Source organism: Zalophus californianus, chromosome 9, assembly GCF_009762305.2.
Source record: "Zalophus californianus isolate mZalCal1 chromosome 9, mZalCal1.pri.v2, whole genome shotgun sequence".
Taxonomy (NCBI): Eukaryota; Metazoa; Chordata; class Mammalia; order Carnivora; family Otariidae; genus Zalophus; species Zalophus californianus.
Window position 1 is genome coordinate 47,032,747 of NC_045603.1, and position 13,827 is coordinate 47,046,573.

Consider the following 13,827-nt stretch of genomic DNA (forward strand, 5'->3'; position numbering starts at 1 on the left):
CTAATTCTCCACTTCCAGTCACTTTTCTTAAACCTCACCGTCACTCCTCCTAAGAACAGACTCTTTAGAGTCCACCCACTGTACTTTTCTCATCTACAAGAGCCCTCCAGAACCAAATCAGAGGACGCAGTCATCAGGAGACAGTTAATATGAACAAGCATGCCACACAGTCACAGGATCATGATATACCTTATAGCAATAAATTACAATCTAGAGTTTCAAGAGATTGCAATGTGCTTTTGGGAAATTCCTGGTCAATCTAGTCCCTTTTTACAACACAGAAAAAAATCAAACTCAAACATGGGTAACATTTACTGAATAACTACACTGTATCAGGCATTAGGGGTTTTGCAAATAGTCTCATTTTAATCTATATATTAACTAGAGTTAACAAACAATTGATATCCACAATGAACATTTTCAAATCATGAACCCACATGCAAACAAAATTTTCAATTCTGGACTTCAAACCAATATACAAAATAAGCAGTTTGGTCAGGTGTTTGCTTGTGCCCCTCATAAGCTGCAACACACCATGTTAGAGTGGGCAGCAACCCAGTGCTTCTGCCTTAACACACCCTTCTTTTCTCCAGAAGCTTAATATATATTATGCTTTGTCTTTGGCTTGTAAAATTATCTAGCTAATTCCAACAGAAATCACTTCCCTTATATGAATACATATTGTCTGTTCATCTCTCTCTTCTGGGAGATGTTAGGCAGCCAATTAACTCAGGAAAATCTCTCTTCCTCTTTTTATTCATTGCATTTATAAGCATCTCACAACTCCCATCCTGAAATAAGTTTAATCATAGTAAATATTATTAAAAGAAGTGAGAGTGATCCTTCCATAATCCTAAATCAAGGAAAAGTCTTCAGTTTTGAAATGAAACATATTAAAGAATCAGTGTACCAAACCTACACAGCTCTTGAAAATATTAAAAAGCATCCAACAAAATGTCTGAAAACTGATTCTGTCCCACATTTAGACTTTTTTCTTTCCCTAATTTTCTTTGAGTAAAATACACATAACATAAAATTAACCATCCTACCTATTTTTAAGTGCACAGTTTAGTCATGTTAAATATATTCAATACTGTTGTGTGACCACTATCCAGAACTTCTTCCTCTTACAAAATTGAAACTCTGTACCCATTAAACAGCTCATTTCCCCTCCCAGCTAATCCTGGCAACTACCATTCTACTTTCTGTTTTTATGAGTTTGACTACTCTAGGTACCTCATATAAATGAGATCATACAGTATTTATCTTTTTGTGCCTGCCTTATTTCACTAGGCAAAATGTCCTTAAAGTTCATCCATGTGGTAACAGGTGTCAGAATTTCCTCTTAAAGGTTGAACAATATTCCATTTATACACACACACACCCCAAATTTTGCTTATCCATTCATCTACTGATAGACATTTATCCACCTTTTGGCTACTGTGAATAATGATGCAGCTGTGAACATGAATGTACAAATATCTCTTTGAGACCATGCTTTCGATTCTCTTAATTTAGACCCAGAAGTGATATTGCTGACTACATGGTTATTTTATTTCTTATTTTTTGAGCAACTGCCATACTGTTTTCCACAGCAGCTGCATCATTTACTTTCCCAATGGCAGTAGGCACACGAGTTCCAATTTCTCCACATTCTCACGAACATGTTTTCTGTTTTTGTTTGTTGGTATCAGCCATCATAATGGGTATGAGGTGGTAATCTCAATGTAGTTTTGATTTGTCTTTCCCTAATAGTTAATGATCTTGGGCATCTTTTCATGTGCTTAGTAATCATTCATATATCTTCTTTGGAGAAATGTCTATTCAAGTTCTTGGCCTATTTTTGAGTTGGAATGTTCTTTTGTTTTGGACTTTAATAAGTTCTCTATATATTCTGGATATTAAACCCTTATCAAATATATGGTTCGTAAATATTTTCTCCCATTCTATGGGTTGCCATTTTAGTCTGCTGAATAATCGTGAAATCCAATTTGTCTATTTTTGCTTTTGTTGCCTCTGCTTCTGATGTCATAACCCAAGAAAGCATTGCCAAATCCAATGTCATGAAGCTTTTGTTTAATGTTTTCTTCTAAGAACTGTATTGTTTTATGTGTTATATTTAGGTCTTTGATCCATTTTGAGTTAAATTTTATGTGTGGTGTTAGGTGAAGGTCCAAATTCATTCTTTCGCATATGGATATCCAGTTTTCCCAGAATCACTTGTTGAAAAGATTGTCCTTTCACCATTGAATGGTAGTGGCACTTTTGTGAAACTTTAGTTGACCATATATGTGAGGGTTTGTTTCTGGGTTCTCTATGCTATTCCATTGGTCTTGTAAGTCTATTTTTATGCAAGTACCATAGTGTTTTGATTACTGTAGCTCTGTAGTAAGTTTTGAAATCTGGAAGTGTGAGTCATCCAGTTTTGCTATTCCTTTAAAAAAAATGTTTTGGCTATTTGAGGTCCCATGAGATTCTATATAAATTTTAGGATGGGTTTTTCTATTTTTGGGAAAAAAAATCCTTGGAATTCTGATAGGGGTTGCATTGAATCTGCAGGTCTCTTTGAATAGCACTGACATTTTAACAATATTACATCCTCTAATCCATGAACATGGGGTGTGTTTAGTTATGTATTCTTTAATTTCTTTCAGCAATGTTTTGTAGATTTTATTGTACAAGTCTTTTACCCCTTTAGTTAACTTAATTCCTAAGTATTTTATTCTTTTTAACGGCACTGTTCCAGTAAATGGAACTGTTTTTGTAATTTTCTTTCAGGTTGTTCACTGTTAGTGTAGAAAAGCATAACTAATTTTTGCATATGGACTTTGTATGCTACTACTTTGTCGAATTCGTTTATTAGTCCTAAAATTTTTTTGCGTGAAATCTTTCAATGTTTTGTATGTCTGTTAGCACTAGTTGGTTATGCCCTCTATTTCCTTACTTATAGTGTATCTATTATTATGAGTAGGGTACTGAAGTCTCCAACTACTATTGTAAAACTGTCTATTTCTGTCTTCAATTCTGTCAGTTTTTACTTTGTGTATTTTGATGGTCTATTAGGTACATAAGTGTTTATAACTGTTATACCTTCTTGCTCTGTTGAATATTTTATTAATATATAATACCCTTTTGTCTCTTATAACTTTGTAATTTCATTATTTTTTAAAGATTTTATTATTTGACACAGAGAAAGCACATGTAGGGGGAGCGGCAGGCAGAGGAACAGGGAGAAGCAGACTCCCCACTAAGCAGAGAGCCCGATGTGGGGCTCAACCCCAGGACCCTGGGATCATGACCTGAGCAGAAGACAGATGCTTAACCAGACTGAGCCACCCAGGCATCCGTCTTATTACCTTTTTAAATTTAAAGTCTATTTTATCTGATATTAGTATAGCCACTCCTGCCCTCTTTTGGTTACTATTTGCATGTAATATATTCTTCCACCTTTTTACTTCCAATCTATTTGTCTTTGGATCTCAAGGGAGTCTCTTGTAGATAGCATACTGTTGGATCATGTGTTTTTATCCATTCTGCCAATATGTCTTTTGACTGGAAAGCTTAGTGCATTTACAATTAATTACCGATAAGGAGGGACTTCTGTCATTTTGCTATTTGTTTACTATATGCCTTAAGCTTTTTTGTCCCTCATTTCCTATATTGCTGTCTTCTTTGGTGTTTAGATGATTGTTTTATAGTGAAATGTTTAAATTCCTTTCTAATTTTCTTCTGTGTGTATATTCTATAGCTATTTTCTTTGTAGTTACCATGGGGATTAGATTTCACATCCTAAAGTTATAATGATCCAATGTGAATTTATCCTAGCTTAACATCAGTAACATACAAAACCTCTGCTCCTTTACAGCTCCATCCCCACTCTCCTTTCAGTTACTGATGTCCCAAACCTATCTTTATATATACATTGTGTGCCCAAATACATAAACTAATCATTCTTTTAAAGGTATTAGTCTTTTTTTAAAAAAAGATTTTATTTATTTATTTGAGAGAAGAGAGAGAGAAAGAGCACGAGCTGGGGGGGGGGGGGCGGGTAGAGGGAGAGAGAGAAGCAGACTCCCAGCTGACCAGGGAGCCTGATGTGGATCTTGATCCCAGGATCCTGGGATCATGACCTGAGCTGAAGGCAGACACTGTATTAGTCTCTTATATAGAAAACAAAAGAATTATAAGCCAAAATTACAAGACTAGCTTTTTCTCCCCTTTAAAATGTATTAGTTTCGGGTGCCTGGGTGGCTCAGTTGGTTAAGCAACTGCCTTTGGCTCAAGTCATGATCCTGGAGTCCCAGGATCGAGTCCCGCATCGGGCTCCCTCCTCAGCAGGGAGTCTGCTTCTCCCTCTGACCTTCTTCCCTCTCATGCTCTCTCTCTACCATTCTCTCTCTCTCTCGATAAATAAATAAAAATCTTAAAAAAAATGTATTAGTTTCTTAATCATGTAGAAAACAAAAAGTACAGTTATAAATCTTTGTTACAATAGTACTAGCTTTTATAACTCCCCTGTATTTATCTTTAGTGAGATCTTCATTTCTCCGTATGGCTTCAAGTTACTGTCTAGTGTCCTTTTTTCACCCTGAAGGACTCCCTTGCACATTTCTTACAGGGCAGATCTAGTGGTAATGAACTCCCTCAGCTTTTGTTTATCTGGGAATGTCTGAATCTCCCCCATCATTTTTGAAGGACAGTTTTGCCAGATACAGAATTCTCAGCTGACAGTTTTTTTCTTTTACCACTTTGAATATATAAGCCCACCGCCACCTGGCCTCCAAAGTTTCCAATGAGCAATTTGCTAATAATCTTATTGACGATCCCTTGTATGTGATGATTTGCTTCTCTCTTGCTGTTTCCAAGATTCTCTGTCTTTGGGGTGTGCCAGGGTGGCTCAGTTGGTTAAGCGCCTGCCTTCAGCTCGAGTCATGATCTCAGGGTCCTGAGATCAAGCTCCAGGTTGGGCTCCCTGCTGAGTGGGAGCCTGCTTCTCCCTCTCTCTCTGCCCCTCCCCCCCCACTCGTGCTCTGTCTCTCTCTCTCTCAAATAAATAAATGAAATCTTAAAAAAGAAAAGATTCCTTGTCTTTGGCTTTAGGAAGTTTAATTATAATGCATCTTGGATGTGTCTCTTTGAGCTAATCTTATTTAGAGTGCAAAGAGCTCCCTGGATGTTTATATTTGTGTCTTTCATCAAATTTGGGAAGTTTTCAGCCCTTATTTCTTCAAATATTCTCTCCTCCCCTTTCCCTCATCTCCTCTAGTGCTCCCATAGTATGTATGTTGCTCCACTTGACTGTGTCCCACAGCTCCGTCAGACTCCATTTATTTTTCTTCGATCTGTTTTCTTTCCATTCCTCAGACTTGATAATTTCCATTGTCCCATCTTCATGTTTGCTGACTTTTTGTTCTGCCTACTCACAGCTGCCTTTGAATCTACTGAATTTTTCATTTTAGTTATTGTAATTTTCAGCTCTAGAATTTCTATTTGATTTCTTTTTGTTTTCTCTTTATTTAAAGGTATTTTTTGTTTTCTACATTTTCCTTTAGTTCTCTGAGCATCTTTAAGACTGTTGTTTTCATCTTCTGTAATATGTCTGTCATCAGGACTTTTTCAGGGACAATTTCTGTTGATTTATTTTTTTCCTTTAGATGGACTATACTTTCTTATTTCTTTGTATGCCTTGTGATTTTTTTTGCTGAAAACTGGACATTTTAATCTAAAAATATGGTAATTCTGGAAATCAGATTCTCCCCTTTGCTGTTTTTTGTGATTGTTTTTATTTTATTGATTGTTGTAGGCTGGCCCTGTGCCAACAGTCAGCCTGACATGTGAACTTAAGGTCTTGTCTTCTCCGAACTTTTCTGGGCCTTTATCTGGACACATGAGGTCACCTTCAAATTTTCCCTGTATATGCAGTTGTTTTTGAATGTTGTGGTCTTTAATGTCTGTTTCCCAAAAGGGAAAAAAGAGAAAAATGAATGGGGCAAAAGAAGGTACTAGTCCTTTAAAATCCTAGAAGTCACTTTAGCTGGAGGGGAGGGGGTTGCAAGAATGGGGGAAGGTGTAACAACAATGGTTGGTTGCCCACTTCTTTGTGTGAACCTCTGTGATCAGAAGCAGCAGTCAGTGACCCAAGCACAGATCTCTGACATTTGGAAAAGAGGATCTTTTCTGCCTATCTTGGCTCTCACAAGCTGGGTATAAGCTGCACAGGGCTGGGAGGAAAAGCTGGGTAGCTGTGCTAAGAGCTGAAACTGACTGAAATTAATCGCAATTTATGTCCAAGCCTTCTGGCACATGCAAGTCTTCAATAACTTCAGTAACTTGGAAGTACCAAAGCAGCTATAAAAGATTCTGCCAGTGCAACTGTTGCCTAGGTGGGGAGATAGATTACTGATGCTTCCTGTTCCACTGTACTTTCTATCAATATATATCTAGTTTTATCATTTTATTTCCTTGATTATTAGCACTGCCAAAGTATTGTCAAGTTTTTACTTGCTTTTACTGCTTTTCCAATGCAAATACTCAGCATGTCAGTTGTATCAGGGATTAAAAGACTTTGTGGGCTTCGTTCAAAAGGATACTTTCTATACCAAAACACATTCTGAGTTCCAAATAACTGATATACTACAGCACTCCTGGAATGAACATAACCCAGATGGATCACAGGTGTCCTGCATTGACTCTGAAACATGAATGCTTTGGAGATTATCCATGACTTGTTAACTGTCTTTGGTTTCTTCCCACTAGCAAAAGGCTTAGAACCAAAAGCTGATTTGGAGGTAGTGAGAGGAAAGAGGTAGCTATAGACATTATACGGAGCTATAATCTTGCTGTAACATGGATGTTACTTTGTAAAATAGGTATATCAGATCAACTATGACTACATACTCAAGAAGAATACAATGATTTTACACTAAAATTATCAAGAAGCTGAAAATTATACTACATATTATCTACTAACACCTTATTTTTCTATAGCAAACTGATTTTTAAAGCCTTCACTGTATACTAGACATAGATTCATTTGGATTATCTCAATCTATACAACCACCCTATGAGGTAGGTACTATCATTATATTTGTGTTCCAAATGAGGAAAACCAAGGCTTGAATAAGTTAGGTAGCTTTCCCAAGGTCAACAGCTAATAAGAGAAAGAGCCAAATTAAATCCAAATCTAACTCCAAAGCCCAAGCTCTTATTAATTAATATATATAAAAAGCTTAAACCAGTGCATGGTATATAGCAAGCAATTAGTAAATGCTAGTCACTGAAATAATAACAATAACTTATTTTAAAACAATGTTTTAGATGGCAGTCAGTCAACCTTTCTGTGCCTAAATTTCCTCATTTATAAGATTAGGATACCTATTTCACAGAGTTATTGTGAAAACCAAATAAATTCTAGCTATCAAAACATTTAGAAAAATATATAGTGTTTAAAAAGACAAGGAATTATTATATCACCACTACAGGTAAAATCCTGTCTCTTGTATTACAAAGGAGCCTTTTGCACTATAAGCACAGAAGCCTAAAACTTAAGCACTATCCTCATAACAAGAGTTACATTAATAAATTTAGTAAAGCTGTCTTAAATTATTCCAATATGATTCTTGCAGAATGACAAGCAAAGAGAACACTGAACTCTATTCATGAGTGTGATTATAAATTTGGTGCTTAGGAAGGTATATTTGCTCTTTCAGTTCACTAGCACTGAGGGTGAATTTGGCTTATTCTACAGTAGTTCTGTTCAAATGTAGCCAGGACAGAATATCTATAGTTAGAAGCATAGCAATATAACTCTAAATTTGGGGCACAGCTAACCGCCACATTTAATTACATTAAAACAATCAAGAGAGTGACATTCAAAAACCGTGTTCTTTATGTCAGTGGTCTGACTGGTTATTGGTATGTATTCATTTCCTGCTTATTCTTAACACCGCTAAGGATTTTTTATTCTTTATATTATTCTTAAGAAGAGTTAAGAAACAAACAAACAAACAAACAAACAAACAAACAAAACAAGCTAAGGGGAGAGATTTCTCAGTATATTCTGCTAGTCACCAAAACCAGAGACATTCTGAGAAAGGTAAGGACACCTGCAAGTTTCCTTGTTAGCTGAAAACTGAAGTACACACAAACACACAAAACCAAAAAAGTACCCAACTGTTTTTTAAGCATCTATCCATGAATATGGTTGTATCTGCATATTCCTAAGTCCATACAAGGAGATTTTTCTTCCTTTAGGTTTTTTATTTTACTAGGGACTATGTTGGTGAACTACTTTGCAATTCATAAACATCTAACCACACCACCCTCCTTTTTAAATTCTTCAAAAAATCAATTACATTACTTACACACTTCAATATCTGGTACTTTATTTTCTGGAAACTCTTTATGTCTAATCTAAATTCCTGGTATTGCAATTTAAACCAGATTCCTCTCATTTCTGTTTTCTCTGTAAGAGATAAGTAAAACCAGCATGATCAAGAAAACTTAAGCACATACTTATGTATATTTAAACTGTTAGCAATTCATTTTCCTGTGGATAAATCTAAAATATTAACAAAGTAACATTTCCTTATTTCATATATAGTTGTTTGACTAAAGCTAGCAAAAAATTACTTAGTAGGTTTATAGTAATTTGTAAACAGTTATCAATATTAAGGAGAGAATAAAAGAATAAAAAATTGAGCCCATTAATTTTTCCATCTTCACACTGAAGCATTCAACAAGTATTTCCTGAGCACCAATTCTCTTTGCCAGGCACTGAGTTAAATGCTAGAAATAAGATACAGACATATTCCCTGATTTCAAAGAGTTTACTGTTTAGTGAGGGAGACAGACAAGAAAATGAAAACAATGAGTTACAAGCCCATAGGCCAGTGCCATCAGAACATCTCACAGCAGAAGGAAAGACAAGTGACAGGAGGCCTCCTGAGAAAGGTAACCTCTAAGTCAAGTCCTAAAAGATTGGGGGGAGTTTGCTAGGGCAAGGGCAATCCAGACCAAGAAGAGTGCAGGCAAAAGCACAGAAGCATAAAAGGATATGGCCTGCTCCAGACGCAGCAAATAATTCCGTACAGCTGGAATGTAGGGTATGCATGGGAAAATATTAAGAGATAGGTAGGAAGACAGGCTCGTGCCATTTCATGAAGGGCCAGCTTGCTCTGCCATAGTTCACATTCTCCTTTATAATCTTAAAGATGCCACTAATGTCTTACCAAAATACTGTCCTATAGAAGCTAAAAATCTAGAGTCCGTACAAGGCGAACTTCTAATTCCTAAGAATTAATTCCTAAGAATACAGTTAATAGTGTTCTACTGTTGTCTATGATGCCCAAAGTCTAACCTACCAATCACAGCATCCATCTATAAACATAAGCATTCTCCCAACAGCATCTAGACCTGCCTACAGTGAATGTTACTGTAGGATGATGACCTAAACCTCAGCTGTTCCTTCAAGACCCTAAAAAAGTTACCCACTTTAACCTCATATTTCACACACTGAATTTGAAAAAGTCATTTTCAATCATACATTCTGACTTTTAAGAATGAAATGGAAGAATCTACAGCTATTATCTTTACCATTTATCTACCTATCAACAATTGTATGTGTGCACTTAGCAAATAGTCAGAAAATGGTACTAAAATGGCTTGATAAAAATAAAACGAGAAATATTAAAATGGAAGATGATATAAAACACCACTTTGCCTTTAATTATACTGCTCATAATTCAATCCTGGAGTGATCTATAACCTTGGAATATACTCATACCTAGAAACACGGCTGATGAAATTTATACAATTAAGTCTGAGCGTCCATAATCTCTGACCTAAGATATAAAAACACAACTACAGATGTGCAAACCCAGCAGATGAGTCACTCTGCCTTAGCTAACTCAATAAGGTAATCAGTACCAATGGCAACAATCCCAGCACCTTGAATCATAGGAAAAACTATCATCAACCTTGGGAACTCTCAAAAAACTCTTAGTTTAGTACTTTATGTTGTGACATAAAAATATGTACAAGGAAATCAAATACCATCCTCCAGTAACATCAAAGTGATGAACATTCTATATAACAGATTGCATAGCTCTCTCCACTAAAAATCCACAGACTGCACCACAGAGAGAAGACATAATTGTAAGATAGCAGTAAGAAAGTCTAGGCATTCTCCAGAAAAGATTTATCACTAACTCTGAAAATTGGAATAAATATATTTGATCTTACAGAGCTAGTGCATTCAATTTTCTCTAAGTACTATATATCAGAATTCCATGTTCATATTCCTCAACTCAGTCATTTCTATATATTAATTCATACAATTGTGTCAAATTAACAAACGATTGCTTAACCCTCATAATAAACCTCTAGTTTATAAATTTCCTAATAGAGAGTAGTCTACTAGCCCGGATTGAACTCTAGCATAATAAATATTTAACCTATGAGGTTTCACTAAACAGAGCAACAGTAAGAGGTAAAACCTAAATATGAATTTTACAGTATTTTGCTTAGTATAGTTCTTAAATAGTTCTTAAAAAGCATCTGGCTTAATTCTGTAAAACAACAAAACACTAAATGCAAGCCACTCTACCTTCAAACTTCATGTTAAATACAAAACTTATTCAGTATCAATCAAGCTGTAAATATCTACAAAATAATATAAGACATGCAAGAAAATCTCTAAGTATCTTCGCTTTTTCTATTATATGCTTAACCTAGAACTAAATAAACATTAACGAAGGATATCAGAAAAGGAAATAAAGTGATAATTTTCAAAACTGAATATTTAAGTGTATAGGCAGAATATACCATAAATCTGTATTTCCAAACACAGATGGGTATCATGCTAGTACTAGACTCATATTAAAAGGCTAAATATCGGTTTGTGTATATAAAATGTACACATACAATCTGCCTAAAGTAAGGTTAGGCAAATGCCAAGCAACTCTAATAACCTTCAAAACAAACTGCTTCATGAATAGCTCATCATTTTCTGCATTTAACTCAACCTAAAATGCTCTTAAACATATTCTCAAAGGAAAATAAGCTCGATTATTTTCTACTTTTAGAGTAATGTATTCAAAATTACTGTTATAATCTAGCATTAAAATTACCCAATTCAAGTACACCACTAAAAAAAATGGTTGAGGTGTGTGTGTTTTCTAACACTCCTCAACCTCACAAAATGCCACCCAACACACAAGGTTAACCAGAAATATTTACATCAGAGTACATCTATCCATTTGATCAGCTCTTATGGGGCCATTAACAAGCATTGTTTAAAGAACACTTAAAGACAAAAAAAAATGTTCATGGTATAAAGTTAAGCAGAAAATAAGAAAAAAAACTGTTCTTTTAAAATACAATATGGTATCCCGGATTGGATTCTGGAACAGAAAAAGGACATGAGTGGATAAACTAGGGAAGTCCAAATAAAGTCTGTAGTCCATAGCATTGTGCCAGTGTTAATTTCTTAGTTTTGAAGTATGTACCATAGTTCAGTAAGATTAACATTAGGGAAGGCCAGGTAAAGGGCATATGAGAATTTCTGTACTATCTTTCCAACTTTTCTGTGATTCTAAAATTGTTCTGTAAAAATAAAGTTTATGTTAAAAATTACTTTGTGCCCAGTAGCAAATGTAAGAGGCTTCTCGTTTTAAAAAATAACATTTACACTTATTTTTCTCTCTCCTACCCCTACACACAACACATAAACCCAGAAAAAAAGACTAGACTAAAACACACTAAAATATTAACGCTTGTTCACTGGTAGTAGGATGAAGAGCAAATTTTTCTCTTTATATTTTCTACAGTGTATTGCTTTTATAATCAAAAATAAATTATTAACTAAAAAATATACAAATCAATACTTTATTAAAAACTTCTTTTGAAAGAAAAGTTATAAATGTCTAAGCAGAGCCCAAAGGCAGACTGCATACAAAACAGGTTAGGGCAGAGTGTGAAGAATGCAGTGGCCAAGGGAAATTGCCAGGAGTATTTAAGTAGGCATAACCTAATTAGTAAATGCTGGAAACCTGCCAATACACAGAACTTAACATCCACTCTGAGGCTAAAGATGCTCACAGCCAGCAAAGTTGTGCTCAGAATTCACATGTCTCAGAAGAATGTCCTGAAAGGCTCCCGTAATACTAAGAATCTGTGGAGATACATAGCTTGGGTTTATTTCAAACAAAAATAATGCAATTGGGGATGCCTGGCTAGCTCAGTTGGTGAAGCATGTGACTCTTGATCTCAGGGTTGTGAGTTCCAGCCCCACAATGGGTGCAGAGATTATTTAAACAAATAAAATCTTAAAAAAAATAAATAATAACAGGGCTCCTGGGTGACTCAGTTGGTTAAGTGAATGCCTTATGCTCAGGTCATGATCCTGGAGTCCCACGATCGAGTCCCACATCGGGCTCCCTGCTCAGCAGGGAGTCTGCTTCTCCCTCTGACCCTCCCCCCTTTTCATGCTCTCTCTCTCATTCTCTCTTTCTCAAATAAATAAAATCTTAAAAAAAAAATAACAACAATGCAGTTGGACGTCTGGTGCACAACTGCCCACTGAGAGCTTCCAGAAACATTCTTCAGTACCATTATGTGCTCTTTAGGTATTTCTCCTCTACTTTTTTCCTTCTCTAGTACCTTCCTACAACCTATGTCCAACCCTTAGCCTTAAGGCCTACAAATGTAACTCAAGAATGATCAGGATCTAGAAACCACTGGGATTAAACAATCAAATCCTATTTCCGATGTCTGAAAGGTATCATAAAAGTTATTATTCTGTTACCTTCAAGGCAAAATATGTTCTAGTACTCCATTAAGCAATAAGAGGGGAAACTAAATCAATAACAAATGTTTCCCACTCAAAAATGAAAAAATAAAATACATTTTGTCCCTTAGAGGAAGTGCCGGTAGAATCAAACAGACTGCATTTTGATAGAGTTTCTTCCAAGCTGTAATCAGGCTGATTTACCTGTAGCAGGCTGGCTGTCCCTACTAAACTAGCACTATGTGGCCAGTTCTGGGTTTTGTGTCATTTTTTAAAAAGTTTTTTAATTCTTTGTTTATGGTCACCCTCATTCTCAGCTGATAGTACAGCAGGTCCTAGAACTGTCACTTAAACATGCATGTGCATTTTTTTTTTTACTCTTGAATCCTTGTGGACTCTATAATCGGATAACTAAGCCTATTAAGAATAGGTGCAAAATACACCCTGTACTCAGAGACAAAGGAATATTTTCTGTTAAAATACATGGTATTTACTTCATGAGCTTTATATAACAATTTTAAGCATTGGAAGCCTTTTTTGCTTACTTTCTAGTCGTAGTTTTGTTTAAGAAAATAGATGTGACCAAAAAAAGATCCTCAGGTATGGAGGCCACAGTAACAAAGTATTACTCCTGTTGTTATTATTTGGAATACCAATGGAGATACATACTGTTTTTCATCAAAGCTAAGACACAACTGAGTTTAAGGCTGATATTTTATACACCACTAAGAAAAAAAGTTGCCAACTGAACTATGACATGCCACTGATTGTAAGAGACACCTAAATTTCTATTAATAAAATTGGAAAAAGTCTCTTAGAATCAATGAAGTAGGGGCGCCTGGGTGGCTTAGTCGTTAAGCGTGTGCCTTCGGCTCAGGTCATGATCCCAGGGTCCTGGGATCAAGGCCCGTGTTGGGCTCGCTGCTCCATGGGAAGCCTGCTTCTCCCTCTCCCACTCCCCCTGCTGTGTTCCCTCTCTCTCGCTGTGTCTCTGTCAAATAAATAAATAAAATCTTAAAAAAAAAAAGGAATCAATGAAG

At 35.7% G+C, this 13,827-nt stretch overlaps 1 protein-coding gene across 7 annotated transcripts in view; it reads right to left on the reverse strand.

Moving 5' to 3' along the window:
- FRS2 (fibroblast growth factor receptor substrate 2) overlaps window positions 1-13,827 on the reverse strand; it is a 103,662-nt gene that overhangs the window by 13,426 nt on the left and 76,409 nt on the right. For 3 of the 7 annotated variants that reach the window (XM_027591809.2, XM_027591808.2, XM_027591807.2), the window contains one exon: window positions 8,364-8,464. The exons of the other annotated variants lie outside the window; for them this stretch is intronic. The gene's annotated coding sequence lies outside the window, so the exon portion shown is untranslated. The remainder of the gene's footprint in view (window positions 1-8,363; window positions 8,465-13,827) is intronic. 7 annotated transcript variants of the gene reach the window in all.